The sequence below is a fragment of the Dermacentor silvarum genome, chromosome 7, assembly GCF_013339745.2.
Source record: "Dermacentor silvarum isolate Dsil-2018 chromosome 7, BIME_Dsil_1.4, whole genome shotgun sequence".
Taxonomy (NCBI): Eukaryota; Metazoa; Arthropoda; class Arachnida; order Ixodida; family Ixodidae; genus Dermacentor; species Dermacentor silvarum.
In genome coordinates, this window is record NC_051160.1 from 157,565,014 (window position 1) to 157,582,842 (window position 17,829).

General features: G+C 49.9%; 1 protein-coding gene across 1 annotated transcript in view; it reads right to left on the reverse strand.

Annotated features, from left to right (window-relative positions):
* LOC125947030 (uncharacterized) overlaps positions 1 to 17,829 on the reverse strand; it is a 49,239-nt gene that overhangs the window by 5,243 nt on the left and 26,167 nt on the right. The gene's annotated exons all lie outside the window — the stretch shown is intronic.

The window sequence follows — 17,829 nt, forward strand, 5'->3', positions numbered from 1 at the left end:
CAGGAATGGGTTGGCAGGAGGCCCCGGCCGGGTGAAGTCCTGGTGGCTCGGGTCCGGAACCCGACGGCCGTCTTCAACTCCCGATCCGGTGGCCGACCTTGTCCTGGTGCCGCTTCTGGAACTCCTCCCCCTACTGCCAGCGCGGCTCCTTTTTCTGCTGCTCTGGTCGATTCGTCGATTGCTCATTGGCTCCTCGAGGCTCCGTGTTCTTTTGTGATTGGATTGGCTTTTTCTTCTTTTGATTTCTTTTCTTGTGCCGCGTGTTCACGCGCCGGACGGTCTTCGGCGTCGTCGTTTTCGGCGCGGCACGGTAGAGCGGCGCGTGCTCTCCTTGTCGTCTGCTTGTTGTTTGAATGTACCGCACCTTGTCGCACACCACAAATATCACCGTCGCGCACCACACATCACAGCGGGGTACGTCTCGCATCGCAACGGAAATTCGCAGCGGCCGTCGTTTCGGACATCTGTCTGCAATGGCAGAAGACAGCGTCTACATCAGCGCCCGCCACTTCAACGGTCGTGCTTGTGCAACCCCGGGATTCTGGCATGTTCTCCGGTTCCGGTGACGCGGACGTTGAAGACTGGCTGGCGGAGTACGAATGCGTGAGTAAAAACAACCGATGGGACCCCACCATGATGTTGGCAAATATAATCTTCTACCTGACAGGCACTGCGAAGGTATGGTTCGATAATCACGAAGCTGAGATTGGGAGCTGGGACACCTGCATAGAAAAACTCCGAGAATTGTTTGGGAAGCCCATTGGCCGGAAGATCGCCGCGACAAAGACGCTCGCGTCACGTGCGCAGACGGCTACTGAATCTTTCATCGCGTACATAGAAGACGTATTAGCGCTTTGCCGCAAGGCCGACGCCGAGATGCCGGAGGACGACAAGGTTAGGCATATCTTGAAAGGGATCGCCGACGACGCCTTCAGCTTTTTAATGTGTAGAAATTGTTCTACAGTCGACGCTATTATTTTAGCCTGCTTTCAGCAGGCTAAAAGCCGGTGCATTGGCCACTCATTTGCCCGGCTTCCCAACACGGCGGCAACGTCCTCTTGCGAAGACCGCACGGCTGCACAACCGTCAGTTCCGCCAGATCAGCTGACACGTATTGTACGTCGCGAACTTGAGGCCATGACCCCTGCTGCAGTTCAAGCCGGTGACTCGAGCTCGATTACGGCTCCATTCGTTCAAGCCATTGCCCGGCAGGAGCTCACCAACATAGGCATTCACTCTGTGTGCACCGTTGCCAGCCCACCACAAACTTCGTGGCGTCCGCCCTCTTCCTATCAAGAGCAGCGATTTGCTACTCGATACCGCGACCCTGCTGCGTGGCGAACCCCTGACGATCGACCGATAAGTTTTACTTGTCACCGTATCGGCCACGTCGCCCGTTACTGCGCCACCCGCTGGTCCTCGGCGCCTCGAACGCTGTCTACCCCTTACCGCCGTCCCGAAAGCACCCGCTTTCCGCCTTCAACCCAGTCCTATTTCCCCAACGCCGAGGTTTCGATCCCAGGATAAGTAGCCGCTCCCCGTCGCCGCGTGGTCACCAGTCACGCTCGCCTCCAGGCCGTCGGCCGTCGTCTCGCTCACCACAGACTCTCCGCCCGTCGTCCCCCTGCAGCCCTGCTCGTGCCTATCAGGAAAAATAAACAATGCAGCGCCTGGAGGTGACTCTGCATTGACAACTGCCATCACAAATCCTCTTCTGACGCTGCCGACAAGACGAAGCTTGTTAGACGTTGATGTTGATGGCGTAACTATTTCTGCACTCATCGACACTAGAGCGCACATCTCTGTAATGAGCGCAGATTTTCGCCGACGCCTTCATAAAGTGCTCACGCCTGCCGCCTCCCGCATTCTCCGCGTCGCTGATGGAGGGACTCCTGCCGTTCTTGGGATGTGCACCGCCCGCGTCTGCATTGCTGGTCATCCCACTTCCGTCGAATTTGCCGTCATCGAGAAGTGCCCCCATGACATTATCCTCGGCTTAGATTTTTTTGTCCTCTCATTCTGCCCTCATTGATTGTGCAACCGGTGCTCTTCAGCTTGAGCTGCCCCATCCTCCCGACAGTCCAGCCGACATAACGCCACGTTTATGCTCTCGCCACCACGTTCGTTTGCCGCCTCAAGCTGCTACATACGTTACTTTGATGTCATCACGCGACATTCCCGATGGCGACTGCGTCTTGTCTCCGATTATCGACGTCCTGCTAGCGCGCGATGTCGCCCTGGCTCACACCATTGTTTCCGTTGCCGACAATACGGTGGTCGTGCCGCTTTTCAACGTCAGCCTGTTGACTCAGGTTATCCCGCAAGGCATGTCGCTGGCCGCGATTTCCTCGCAACGCAACAAGGGCGAACCGTGGTGTTCGCGAAAAGAAAGAACAACACCAACACTGACCGCGCAGCTCTCGTCAACACGGAGCACGTTGTAACACAATTAAGCAGACGACACTTGCTGTAGGCCGGTAGTGCTTTTCGTGTAGTGATACATGTCCTTGTACATTCTCTTTTTGTTACTTTCTTTGTATAGAAACAAATTAACTAACATCTAAACTATTACGAACAACATTTGTTCACCATAATGTTGGAAAAATTATCGATGACGCGCCCTGGGTAGCCAATCGGATAGCTGGCCCAGTGACGTATTCTGGGCAAATCGCGTCATCTGGGCACAAAAATCAGCCGCTTGGCGTACTGCAGTCGGTAGCGATGTACATTTTTAATGTACATCGGGTAACTGGGATATAATTTGTCCACGTAACAATGCTATGCGGCGCGCTTCTCACATCGCATGACAAATGCAAAATGATGATAATTATGATGGAATTATTGGCATCCGCTTTGAAACAAAGCGATGACAAAGTCACCTAGCCAGCTAATGATGATTATGATTATTATTTATTGGCATCCCCTTTAAAACGCGGCGGGGACAATGTCACTTAGCCAGATTGATTTAATCAGGTACACAATATATATATATATATATATATATATATATATGCTAGTATTTTCGTATACACATCATTAAACTTCTTTTCCTACCTTGTACCGCTACCTGTGCATCCATAGAGTTAGTATAACCAACTCTAGAGAATAAGCTCCCCATAGCGCCCGTGTATTGAAATCTGTAACTGAAGGGCGCTGCCATGTTGCTACCCTATGCAGGCGCGCAGGCGCAGACGACGAGATGCGATTCATACGAGCGCGCTATCAACGCGATCCCGAGCCTCCGTCAGTATGGTAGCGCCATCTATTTAAGGCGCCGGCAAACACAGCCTTTTAAACACCGTAAATTTTACATCAATATTTTCTAAATAGCCATCCCATCTTTTTGAAAAAATATACGTAATGAACTTCAAACGTTGTCCGTGCCTACGTGCTTCGTGTAAGTGCTTGCTCTTGCATAAAACCTTGAATATTTTTAGTGCTAGAACACGGCCGCTCGATGGGACGCATGAGGTGCGGCCTGCCACGTCACCCGAAACTGGTGTGAGGCGCCTAGTTCTCCGCGCCACCGCAGCGGCGCCACTGCTCCGGGACAGGCGCGCGGGTGGGAGCGTTTCTTTGGCGCCGTCCGAATGCTCCGCGCAGCGGCCGCGGTTAGCGTTGACATTTTATTCACGCGAGAGTTGTGCTTTTTGTTCCCAAAATATAAAATAAAATACCAACACTACCTGCAAGGATATCAATATACCCAGGAGTCGGTATTGGGCCGCTAATAGGCTCACATAGGCCAGGACGGCGCACTTCTGCCGCTGGTTTCGAGTCTCATGACCATCGTTCAAGAGAACTGACGAGTTCCTTATCGAGAGGCAATATACTGCTGATACAGTGGGCGCTTTTGTTGAGTGTGCTTATTTACTTGCCTCGCTTGGCGTGCTTGTTTGCTGTTTAATGAAAACAACAACAAAAAAAAAGTTAAATGAAACTTCTTAGACTTCTTAGTTATGCGTGAGTAATGACATAGGTTTGTATACCTATTTTCTGCGAGATTTCTTTAGTTTCGCCTTTCTAGAAAAATGGGGTAGGGAGCAATTTATAACGGATGGTGCATTCAGCCACATTGCCGGCGTGTAGCATATTTATGTAAAGACGATGCAGTGAAAAAGCGTTGTTCAGCGAGAATAGAGCAATTGCAATGGTGAAAAGAAAAAAAAAAGATCGAGGGAGGCTGTGCCAATTGTTATTTTCTTTATTTACACGATGTGAAGCCACGGAAAAGTGGCTTGTTCAACAGCTTTAAAATCATACTACCTTCCGTGACGGAGGCTTAATTGTAGGCGAGTTTTAACCATTACACAGTTGCATTCAGGTCGCCGGTCCAGTTCACCAGTAGCAGCTGTAACAATTTGCTTAGAAACACCTTACACAGATCCTCGTTGTGGCCCTTGGATGAAGTGAGGCGATCACACCAATTAAAAACGTGTCACTCGACTCCCAAATGCTTCCTTTGCCACTTGTCCCTGTCGCGAAATGTTTTTCAGCCATGCTTTACGGCGTTCTACGTCGCTCGGAAACTCAGGGTACCGGATTAATGGTTCTTTTCTTGCGTTAGTAACACACAGTGGGCACGCAACAGTTGCGTGGGATAGTGCCACATGCAACACGACAAGAACCTCGACACATTTATACTACCACGTGCGTGGACAAAAGGCGTGCAAGCGAGACGCGAAAGCTGTCCCGCGGCGCCTTCCCGGAGGGAGAGCATGATGATGATGATGATTTATTGGCATCCCCTTTGAAACGGGGTGGCGACAAATAGTCACCTAGCCTGCTTGATTTAATCAGGTATACTACACATGTTCTTTATCTAGCATTTTTGTATACCTCTCATTATCTTTCTTTTTCAAAACTTTAGCTTGTACCGCTGCCTATGATTTTAAGAGATCAGGTCGTATCCATCTTTTCCCTGCTTTTTTAGGAGCGAAGCTCCTTATAGCGGCACCCGTTCCGTCCCCGTCGTCGTAGTAGTAGTGTGTAACCAGTCTGAGAAAAATGAGAAAAAAAATTCCGAAGTTGTGTCCGTAGCGCGGAATCGAACCAGGGACCCCGCGCTTCCGAGCGCGCGGCGTTAACCCACTACGCCACGAAGCGCACATAGACACACGCACCACGATGGCAATAAATACCCAACATTAACGAAAGGCCGCGTTTCTAGCGCGTTTCTAACGCATTTGTGCTAGCGCGTTACGGCCCGTGTAAGAAGCTGGTGTAAGACGCTGTGGCCTCTCCGCCTTACCTTCAACGCGCTTCGAAACGCGCTGCCCAAGGCGGTGGCAAGTCAAGTTCAAGTCGAGGAGCGTTTATGAATACGGGGGGTATACTCTCTCAGCAGTCATGTGATGGCGTCGGCAAACGCGGTGCACGTTCCGGCATGTGTAAATGGCTGCGTAAGACGCTGTGGCCGTTCTCCCTTACTAGAGAGTACTGCACGTTTCTAACGCGTTTGTGCTAGCGTCCCCTTAAGCGGGAGATCCGATGATTCCCTCCGGAGCTTCGCCCACTCATCATCATTCACCCCGTGGATATGCTGTGATTTTTTTTCCACCAGTACTCTAATCGTCTCTTGCTGATCTCTACGGCTGATCTGTTTATGTTTCCTTCCACTTTAAACCCAAGCGCTTCTGGGAGTTGCACGATACCTACGGTTCTCGCTGGGTGGATCCCGTCGCATTCCATTAGGATGTGCTGAGTGGTCTCTGGATCTTTACTGCAGCATACACATGTCTCATCTAGTTCCGAATATTTGTTCCGATATGTTTTCGTCCTTAGGCAACCGGCTCGAGCCTCAAATAGCAAGGCACTGCCCTTTGTGTTATCGTACAGATTTTCCCTTCTAATTTCTTTCTTCTCATTCTTGTAAATCTCCATTGTCCTTTTCGTTTCCATTCTTTGCATCCAATTCACGGTCTCTATTTCTCTCACTTTCTTTCTGATGACCCCTGGTTGTCTATTTACAGTTTCGATTATCCTGTACTTGGTTGTCAACTTCCTTGACCTCTTCCTCCATTCTGTGTCCACGCTTTTCATGTAGAGATACTTGTGCACTTTAGCCGCCCATTTATTTTCATCCATGTTCCTGAGCCTTTCTTCACAACTAATTTTGCTCTGTGCTTCTCTGACTTCAAAAGAGGCCCACCCCATGTCTCCATGCACTGCCTCATTTGTCGTATTACCGTGTGCTCCCAAAGCCAACCGGCCTACTGATCTTTGGTTAACTTCCAAACCCGCCAGTATATCCGATTTTAAGCATATAATGGCATTTGCGAATGTTAGCGCTGGCACCATTACTCCTTTCCAGATTCCACGCACCACCTCATACTTATTGTGGCCCCACAGTGCTCTGTGTTTCATTAATGCTGCATTCCGCTTCCCCTTTATTTTCAGATTATCTTGGTGGTTGCTTGAGTAATTCTTTCCGTCGTTTATGTGTACGCCGAGGTACTTATATTGCTTCATTATGGGTATTACTTGCTGTTGAATGGACACCACGAAGTTACTCGTCTCTTCATTAAAGATCATAATTCCTGATTTCTCTGTGCTAAACTTAAGGCCTAGATTTCTCGCTGCATTGCCACAGATATTCGCAAGTATCTGTAAATCTTTTTTATTGTCCGCTAGTAGCACAATGTCGTCTGCGTACATCAATCCAGGGACCTTCTGTTGCACCATTTGTCCATTACGCATGTAGGATAAATCAAAACCTAATTCGCTGTTTTCCAGTCGTCTTTCTATGCCCTTGACGTAAAGCGTGAACAACAATGGTGACAGAGGGCATCCTTGCTTCAATCCTTGGTGAATTCCCACCATTTCATTTCCTTTTCGGCCTTCCCATGCCACTTGTACTTGGTTGTCTTGATATATCTCCCTCAGCAGCTCCACGAAATCGTCATCTATGCCTTCGTATTGAAGAATATCCCACAACAATTCCCTGTCTACGTTGTCATAAGCTCCTTTAATATCTAGAAATGCTACCCTAAAGGTCTTTTCTGAGCTACTGAAATCTCTATGCACTGAGTTAGTACAAACATATTGTCTTCTAAGCGTCTGCCTGGCCTGAACCCATTCTGTAGTTCCCCCAATACACCGTTTTCCTCCACCCACTTCGACAGTTCTAATTTTATGGCTTGCATTGCCATTCTTTATATCACCAACGTTACTGTAACTGGCCTGTACGAGCTCGTCTTATCCTTATCTCCTTTGTCTTTGTAGATGAGATTCATCTTGCTTTCACGCCATCCAACGGGAATATTCTTTGTTCGAATCACTTGCTCTATGGCATTAGTCAGCAGTGCCTTGCTTTTTGGACCGACGTTTTTGATTAGCTGTATTGGGATTTCATCGGGTCCTGCTGCCGTGTTGTTAGGGACATTTTCTGCTGCCTTTTTCCAATAAAAGCTTTCTATGCTGAATTTTGATCTCTGAAGCCTCTCTGTTGTTGCTGGATCTGTTGTCTGAACTACGCTTTTTCTCGTACCGAAGTTATGCCTGATATAACGTCTGTGATGTACCGCAGCGCATCATCGCCTTCATAGATGTTACCGTCTTCATCCCTTATAGCCGTTTGCGAGTTTCTAGTTGGAGCTCCGAGTGCTTTTATATGGGTGGAGAATCTTTTTGGGGCGCCTTTGTCTCTTTTGTGAATGTTATGCACCCAACGTTCACTTGCGCATTTAATTCCCGCAGCAGTAGCGCCACTCCTAAAATAGTGGTTGCAATTGTCAACTTTCGCTTCACAGCTCCGCCCATACTTCGCCGCGCGACGTGGCAGGCCGCACCTCGTGCGTTTCATCGAGCGGCCGTGGCTACAAAAATGAGTCGTAGCAACATGGCGGCGCCCTTGTGGTGCTCGCTTTTCTCGCCCAGCTTTTCCTCTAGAGATAGTATGTGTGCATCTGGTGCATGACTTTGCCACCTGGTGTAATAATATGCGAATGCAAAGCACAGTGTCCACGTATCGACGCCACACGGCGCGCATGTCTCATCGCGTCGTTCCTCGCGCGCTAGGGTGTGTTCATAGGGCATTTTCTCGCTGCACGCTAGCAAGTGCTGGTGTGTTATACATACGCGAATTTTTCCGTGCACAAAGCGATCCTCCCGATAGGTTACCTGTTTTGGACAAACTGACCATGCTAAATCCTTTTTATCACAACACACTGGTCAGACACTGAGTAGTGTTTTTATGCTCACGTAACCTTTTACAATGTATCTTCTTTTGCCAAGCCTGTAATAAAGAAAAGCTGGCGTGGCTCAGTGGTAGAGTAGCTGACTCCCACGCAGCGGGCCCAGGTTCGATCCCGGCGGGAACTGGGTATTTTTTCCCATTCTTAGTGATAGCTGCTACGGACACCACCGGCGGCGGCGGACACCATCGCCAACCGAAACGACTGTTAGAATGAGCCCATAATAGCTTACGCTGTAAAAGGTATCGACATTGATTCCAATACACAAAATGATAACGTGCGCACATGCTTCAAGTGGCGCCTACGGCGCTCAATTTCTGATCGCTTGTAGGAATGAATCAATATTTGGCCATTCAACCACATCAGCAGATAAGGCGTTCCAGTCTGCAATTGTCCGAGGCAAGAAAGAGTACATGAACGTGTTAGTCCTGTATTTAAGCTTAGATACCTTTTCTGGGTGAACAGACCGAGTAAAGCAGGCGCTATGAATCCGGATCGATCAATTCTTAACGTGTTGTGATATAGTGAATAAAAAAGTTTTAACCTGTCCTGATAACGCCTCGTTTGAAGTTTTAAATGGGAAGCATTTCTTGGCGAACATTTGCTTCATTGACAGTATCTATCTAGCCACCTACGTGTTTGTGCTCTCATGGTCGTTTCGTTAACTTGGTATGTACCAAAATTGGCATACTATGACAAGAGTATATGACGAACATAAATGATATGTCATGACATGCGTGTCATGTAGGTCATGAAACAGCTGCCTACGTCCTGGTGCTCTCATGGTCGTTTCGTTAAGTTGGTAGGTACCAAAATTGGCATAGTATGACAGGAGTGTAAATTTCATGACATGCGTGTCATGTAGGTCATGACAATGACGTAGCAAAAAAGATTGACACTCAAAAACCACTGAAAAGGTTTCGGACGTGGGTACGAAGTGAAGGAAACACTAAACGATGCTGGTAGAAGTCATAGTCATGAGCATGACTCAGCAAAAATGACAATGACTCAGCGAAAAAAGATTAACACTCAAAAACCACAGAAATGGGTTCGGACGTGGGTACTAAGTGAAGGAAACACTAAAAGATGCTGGTAAAAGTCATAGTCATGACCATGACTCAGCAAAAACGTCAATGACTCAGCTAAAAAATATTAACACTCAAAAACCAATGGCATGGGTTCGGATGTGGTACTAAGTGAATGAAAAGGCTAAATGTTGATGGTCGAAGTCATAGTCATGAGCATGCCTATGGCTTTCGCCTTAACGTCTCTTAGATACAGCTAAAGGGACTCCGGAGGACTCATGACATGAATGTCATGACATGCGTGTCATGTAGGTCATGAAACAGCCGCTTAAGTCTTGGTGCTCTCATGGTCGTTTTATTCACTTGGTAGGCTCGCAGCTTACTGCTTCGCATAACATCGATTCCCACAGGGCGTGGGATCTGCCGGCTTTTTTTCCAGTGATCACTTTTGTAGGATGTTAGATGGGGATACTTTAGCCATAACAGTTCAAGATGAACCTAATATATTTTCTTTGGATGCTTTCTAGATTTAGTTTGTTAACTTTGGTCCAGGAATCCCAGGCCGCTGCAGTGTACTCCTATATGTGCCTAATAAACGTCTTGTACGCCAAAAGCTTTATTTGAGTAGTTCAGTGACCCAGCGTGCGCCGAAGTTATCCCATTTTTCTGGACGCTATTTTTGTAATGAACGTGACATGTTCATTCCAGCACAAATCGGAGGTTATCATCACTCCCAAATACTTGTAGCTATGCACTATGCTTAAAGGTTGGTTATTGATGTAATAGCTAAATTCAAGTGGTTGCTTTTTACGGCTTATGTCCATTGCTACCGTTTTTCTACTATTTATGGTCATCTGCCATGTGCTACACCAGTTCGCAATTGCGCTTAATGCTTCGTTCAGTAAGACCTAATCATTAGGGCTAGATATTTCCTGGTATATGAAGCAGTCGTCCGCGAACAGCCGGATTTGGACGCCTACGTCCTGGACAATATCATTAATGAACAAAAGAAAGAAAAGAGGGCCGAGAACAGAGCCCTCTGGAACAACAGACGCCACAGAAGCTGAAGAGGAAACTATGCCATTGACGACTACACACTGGCGCCTAGACGAGAGGTATGCAGCAATCCATGCAAGAAGGCAATCGTTTTTAAGAATGGGCTTCAATTTTAGTACTAGCTTAGAATGAGATACTCTGTCGAAGGCTCTCTCGAAATTCAAAAATATTATTACGCGAACGAAGAATTAAGTACAGGAGACTATTTACAAGTATATTTACAAAAGATAGCTGCAGCGCTGGCCAGATCAGCCGATAGCTCGAGAGCCCAGAGCAGTTCGTCTTCTTCGTCTAGGCGCCCGCGCGCCTCGTTCAAACAACCAAATACCACACGCGTGTAGCATAATCCCCCGGCGGCAGAAGCGACGTCCCGGAGCGTCTAAATGTCATCACTCGGAGGGTGATACTGCTTCAGTCGTGTAACGTGCACGATATCACTGGACTGGGAAGCAGATGGGGCGTCAGGGGCGATCTCGTAGGTGACGGGAGTCACGGCACGAATCACTCGGTAGGGGCCTGTGTAACGAGACAGCAGTCTTTCTGACAGGCCGACCTGACGCGACGGAGACCATAGAAGCACCAAAGAACCAGGCGGGAAGTGCACGTCGCGGTGTCGGTGGTCGTACAAACGCCGTTGACTCTCTTGGGAGTGCAGAAGGCGGCCACGCGCAATTTCTCTTGCGTGGGCAGCGCGGGCGACGGCGTCAAGTGCATATTCACTGGTGGGTGCTGCGTGAACAGAGATGCTTGTGTCGAGGGGCAGTGCTGGTTCTCAGCCGAATAGAAGGAAAAATGGCGAATAACCAGCTGTGTCGTGGCGCGAGGAATTATACGCAAAGGTGACAAACGGTAGAGCGAGGTCCCAGTCAGTGTGGTCGGAAGACACATACTTCGCGAGCATGTCTGTGAGAGTGCGATTAAGACGCCCCGTGAGGCCATTCGTTTGCGGATGGTATGACGTGGATAGCTTGTGCCTCGTGGCACAGGACTGCAGGATGTCCGCGATAACTTTTGACAGGAATGTCCGGCCACGGTCTGTGAGAAGTTGTCGCGGAGCTCCATGTAATAAAATCACGTCGCGTAGAAGAAAATCGGCAACATCTGTGGCGCAGCTTGTAGGGAGCGCTCGGGTGATGGCGTAGCGCGTGGCGTAATCTGTGGCCACAGCGATCCACCTGTTCCCAGAGGTAGAAAGAGGAAAAGGACCAAGTAAATATAAACCAACCCGAAAGAATGGTTCCGCGGGAATGTCAATTGGTTGAAGGTACCCAGCAGGGAGCGTCGACGGTGTCTTGCGTCGCTGGCATCTCACACGCAGCTACGTATCTTCGAACGGAGCGAGCAAGTCCTGGCCAAAAGAAGCGTCGGCGGATCCGGTCGTAGGTACGTGACACACCGAGGTGACCGGCAGTGGGGAGGTCGTGAAGTTCGTGGAGAACAGCCGAGCGAAGGTGTTTAGGGATCACAAGGAGTAATGCTGGGCCGTCGGGGTGAACGTTGTGGCGGTAGAGTACGCCATCTTGAAGTGTGAATAAGCAAAGGGAGCTGTCGGCAAGTGACGATTCCAGGCGGTCAATGATGATACGCAAGGATCGGTCACGGCGCTGCTCGTCGGCGACATGGACCAGTGGAAAAACAGAGAGAACGCAGGCGTCGGTGTCAGTATCAGACGTAGAGGTCGGGTATTGGACTGGGTAGCGAGAGAGGCAATCTGCGTCCTGGTGTTGGCGTCCCGACTTGTACGTCACTGTCTAGGGATATTCTTGTAGTCGGAGAGCCCAACGATCGAGCCTACCAGTAGGATCCTTGAGCGACGAAAGCCAACACAGCGCATGATGGTCTGTGATTACTGAGAAGGGCTTGCCATATAAATATGGGTGGAACTTTGAAACAGCCCAGACGAGAGCAAGACATTCGCGCTCGGTAATCGAATAGTTGCGCTCTGCACTTGTCAGGAGCCGGCTAGCGTAGGCTATAACGCGGTCGTGTCCGTGTTGTCGTTGCGCTAAGACTGCGCCGATCCCATAACCACTGGCATCGGTTCGAACCTCTGTAAGTGCGGACGGGTCAAAGTGGGCCAAGATCGGTGGATTGGTCAGAATCGTGATAAGGCGTGAAAATGCGGCAGCCTGAGGGGAACCCCACGTAAAAGGCACGTCTTTCTTCAGAAGTTCAGTGAGTGGTCGAGCGATTGCTGCGAAATCTTTCACAAACCGTCTGAAATAAGAGCAGAGCCCCAGAAAACTCCGGACGTCTTTGACAGACTGAGGTACAGGAAAAGCTGTTACTGCTCGAACCTTCTCCGGGTCGGGTTGTACTCCGGAAGCATCGACGAGATGGCCGAGCACTGTAATCTGTCGGCGCCCGAAGTGGCACTTCGATGAGTTTAATTGGAGCCCAGCCTTGCGGAAGACGTCAAGGATAGCTGCGACGCGCTCAAGGTGCGTCTCAAACGTAGGAGAAAACACAAGGACGTCGTCGAGGTAACAAAGGCAAGTTGACCATTTGAAACCTTGAAGCAGAGAGTCCATCATCCGTTCGAACGTGGCGGGGCATTATTGCATAAACCAAACGGCATAACCTGAAATTGGTAGAGGCCATCTGGAGTGACGAAAGCGGTCTTTTCTTGGTCTTGGTCATCGACGGAAATCTGCCAATAACCAGATCGAAGGTCAATGGACGAAAAGTATTTGGCACCGTGAAGACAATCAAGAGCGTCGTCAATTCGTGGTAACGGGTAAACGTCCTTTTTAGTGATTCGGTTTACGTGGCGGTAATCAACACAGAAACGCCACGTGCCATCTTTCTTTTTGACGAGCACCACCGGCGACGCCCAAGGGCTCGACGAGGGCTCAACAATGCCTTTGGCGAGCATCTTGTTGACTTCCTGCTGAATAACTTGCCGCTCTGCCGTGGACACGCGATACGGTCGGCGATGAATGGGAACAGCATCACCAGTGTTTATCCGATGCTTAACAAGGGACGTCTGACCAAGTGGGCGATTGTCAGTGTCAAATATGTCGCGATAGGAAAGCAAAAGGCGATATAGGGCGGCTGCTTGGCCAGGGGCGAGGTCCGGAGCGACCATGGGACGTAATGGGCCGTCGAGGTTCAAGGCATCCTGCGGGTTATCAGGAGGATCTGGAGGCGCGTCGGCTGCAAAAGCAGTGACGTGGTCGTCTGTCACTGACAGGAGCGTGGCCACCGCTATGCCTTCAGGTAACACTTGCTTCGTCAAGCCAAAATTGACAACGGGGAGACACATCCGATTAGCGGCAAGGGTAACGACGGAGTGTGGCACAGAGATGTCGCGCGCCAGGAGGACATCACGAATAGGGGCGACGACATAGTCGCCATCAGGCACGGTTGCCGTTGAGGCCAATTCGACGAAGGTTAGGGCTTTTGGAGGTAACCGAACAAACGCTGTAGTGCATAGGGTGTGCGGTTGTTCGGGGCGAACGTCGGAAACAAGAGGAAGCTCGAGGCACAGCGTACCGGTGGAACAGTCGATGAGGGCAGAATGCGTCGTCAGAAAGTCGAGCCCGAAGATTAGGTCATGAGGGCAACTGGTCAGCACGGAGAACAGGACGGGAACTTGGCGGCCAGCAATTCCTACGCGAGCAGTGCACATACCACAGACGGCAACAGTGGCTGCATTGGTGACGCGTACGGCTCGAGTGACGGCAGGCGTAAGAACTTTTTGGAGGCGACGACATAGGTTAGCGCTCATTATGGACGCTTGGGCTCCAGTATCAATCAATACCGTCAACGGGACACCATCTACATCTACTTCAATTAGGTTCGTGTTCGTGAGGGGCGTCAGCGGAGGATTTGGACAGGACGAACGTGATGCAGCACTACCTCGAAGAGCTGCATGGCCTAGTTTTCCGTCCGGGAGGGTCCATAATTGGTCGGCGACGAATAGCGGCGTGGCTCGCTCCGTTCGAAGATACGTAGCTGCGTGTGAGAAATGCCAGCGACGCAAGACACCGTCGACGCTACCTGCTGGGTACCTACAACCAATCGACATTCCCGCGGAGCCATTCTTTCGGGTTGGTTTAGATTTACTTGGTCCCTTTCCTCTTTCTACCTCTGGGAACAGTTGGATCGCTGTGGCCACAGATTACGCCACGCGCTACGCCATCACCCGAGCGCTCCCTACAAGCTGCGCCACAGATGTTGCCGATTTTCTTTTACGCGACGTGATTTTATTACATGGAGCTCCGCGACAACTTCTCACAGACCGTGGCCGGACATTCCTGTCAAAAGTTATCGCGGACATCCTGCAGTCCTGTGCCACGAGGCACAAGCTATCCACGTCATACCATCCGCAAACTAATGGCCTCACGGAGCGTCTCAATCGCACTCTCACAGACATGCTCGCGAAGTATGTCTCTTCAGACCACACAGACTGGGACCTCACTCTGCCGTTTGTCACCTTTGCCTATAATTCCTCGCCTCACGACACAGCCGGCTATTCCCCATTTTTCCTCCTGTTCGGCCGAGAACCAGCACTGCCCCTCGACACAACTCTCCCTGTTCACGCGGCACCCACTAGTGAATATGCACTTGATGCCGTCGCCCGCGCTGCTCACGCAAGGGAAATTGCCCGTGACCGCCTTCTGAACTCCCAAGAGAGTCAAAGGCGTTTGTACGACCAGCGACACCGAGACGTGCACTTCCCGCCTGGTTCTTTGGTGCTTCTATGGTCTCCGTCGCGTCAGGTCGGCCTGTCACAAAAACTGCTGTCGCGTTACACAGGCCCCTACCGAGTGCTTCGTGCCGTGACTCCCGTCACATACGAGATCGCCCCTGACGCCCCATCTGCTTCCCAGTTCAGCGATATCGTGCACGTTACACGACTGAAGCAGTATCACCCTCCCAGTGATGACATTTAGACGCTCCGGGACGTCGCTTCTGCCGCCGGGGGATTTTGCTACACGCGTGTGGTATTTGATTGTTTGACCGAGGCGCGCGGGCGCCATCACTCGAGAAAAGAAGAGGAAGAACGAGCTGGGCTCGCGCTGTGAACCTAACCGGTCAGCGCTGCAACCGCTGTTGTAAATACAACCTGTAAATAGTTGCCCGTCTTACTGACTCGTTCTTCGCGTAACAATATTGTGGAGGGAAAAGTCGCAATGTCTTCTTTACTCCGACATGACCGAAAGCGTCATGAGCCTTCCGAAGAAGAGAAGACCGGAGAGCAAAAGGAACGTAGACTTTTCGTATTCCTCTGCGTGTCACTATGGTCATTCCATTCTCAATGGTATGCTTGCAAGGCGGTTTGTCGTGGTGGTGCTCTCGCAGTTGTTCAGCAGATAGGAGCTGAATAATAGGGTTTCTAGACAGTGCATCGGCTTCGATGTTTTTAATGCCCTTTTGATGCTTGATGTTTACGTCGTACATGGAGAGCTTTAAGGACCATCGGAACAGACGGCCTCGAGGATTTTTGATGTTCTTAAGCCATTGCAACGCCGCGTGATCGGTGATCACAGTGAGAGATTTTCCATGTAGATAACAATGCCATTTATCTATGGCATCAATAATTGCTAAACATTCAAGTTCTGTGATGGCGTAATTGATTTCATGCTTGAGCAGCTTGCGAGAATGGTATGCAACTGGATGCTCTCGACCTTTATCATCAGCCTGCTTCAAGACGGCGCCGATACCTTTGTTGGATGCATCGCAGCAGAGCACACAAGGTTTGGCGGCATCGTAGATGACAAGGATGGGTTCTTCCGTTACACATTTTTTAAGCTGAGTGAAAGCCAGTTCACAGTCAGGGTCCCAGTTCCAGGTGGCGTCTTTGCTGAGTAGGCGTGTCAATGGATGAGCGATTTCACTGAAGCGGGCGATGTACCGACGGTAAACACTGACGGTGCCGAGAAAACGCTGTAACTCTTTAGGGCGTGTTGGCGTGGGAAACCGCAGGATTGCCTCCACGTTGCTTTGTTTCGGAGTGACTGTGTCATTTGAAACTCTGTGTCCCAGGTACTCAATGGAAGTTTGTGTGAACTGACATTTCTTCAATTTCAGTTTAACGCATTCGCTTCTAAAAGCGTTTAGAACCACATCTAGATGCTTCAAATGGTCTGGGAACGTGTCAGAATAGACGAAGCATAACTGCGAGTCGGCCTAGTTGGAACAGATTCATTTTCTTAAATTTTTGTGCGCAAACAAACAGGGACGAAGAATAGACGACAATGTCATCGAAGTAGTTCGTGACGTGCGCCAAATGGTGTTTAGTCAAGATGGACTTGACAGCCCGTTCAAAAGTAGCTGGAGCGTTCCGGAGACCAAAAGGCATGACAAGCCATTCGTAGTGACCGGTACGTGTGACAAAGGCTGTTTTTGGGATGTCTTCCGTATGCATCCTCACGTGCCAGTAACCTGACGTTATGTCCAATGTCGAGAAGTACGTCGATTTCCCGAGCGAGTCAAGAATGTCGTCGATGCGAGGGATGGGTTGATAGTCGGGGACTCGTCACTGCGTTTAGCTTGCGGTAATCTATGCAGAAACGCGTGCGTCCTTCTCCTTTCTTCTCGGCCAGAAGTGCCGGCGTAGCGTACGGTGACGTAGACAGTCTTATAACGCCTTGCGTGAGAAGGTCGTTGATTTGTCTGTCCATTTCGACGCTATCGGCTTCTGAGCATCGATAGGAAGCCCTGCGGATAGGAACATTGTTGGTGAGAGGAATGTGATGCGTTTCACTAGTGATGCACCCAATGTCAGTCTGTGATTTGGAAAAAAAATGTCCTCGTACTTATGGACAAGCTGCTTCAATGCCATCCTCTGAGTTTCATTTAGATGCACAAAATCACGAACTTCAACTTCTTGTAAACAAGCGTCCATGTTAGGCGTGGAATGGTTTTGTGGGCGAGGGTGGAGGATGTCACTCCCTTGGCGTAGAGTCAGGGTGTCAAGATCCAGAGACAAGTTAAAGAGGCAGGCACTGTCCAAGCCAAGAAGTAGGTTGCTCTTCATGCCTTGTAGAACATGTGCCTGAATTTCCTTTGTGATTTTTCCGATCTGTATCTTTAGATTGACGCGACCCAAAGTTTTGGTAGATGATGTAACTTGTTGAACACTGATGCGTGAATCTCTCATTATTTGTAGGTGAAGAGCCGCCAACACTGCTTCGCTGATACAGGTAATCGTGGCTCCCGTATCAAGAGTAGCGCTGACAGGGTACCCGTTAATGAGTGCATCAAATGGAATTAACAGAGCTTTGGGTCGCCCTCGTCGTTTCCCTGGTTGGTAGCGAGGGCGGAAATGCTTGCGCGTCGTGGACATTCATTATGCCAGTGCATCTGTCGGGGCAAACCATGCATTGCGCAGTGTCTGCATTCGGACGCGGGTGCTCGTATCCGCGTATTAGGTGGACGCTGAGGGGCGCTGCCGCTTGCTGCGTTGATCTGCGTGTTTCGACCTGGTAGAACGCGTTGTGATTTAACTCGCTGCATAGTTGACTCTACTCGTTGCGCAGCTGCCCAGCAAGAGCCATCTCCATATCGGCGGGAAAGCCGTCGATGAGCCCTGATATAAGGTGCGC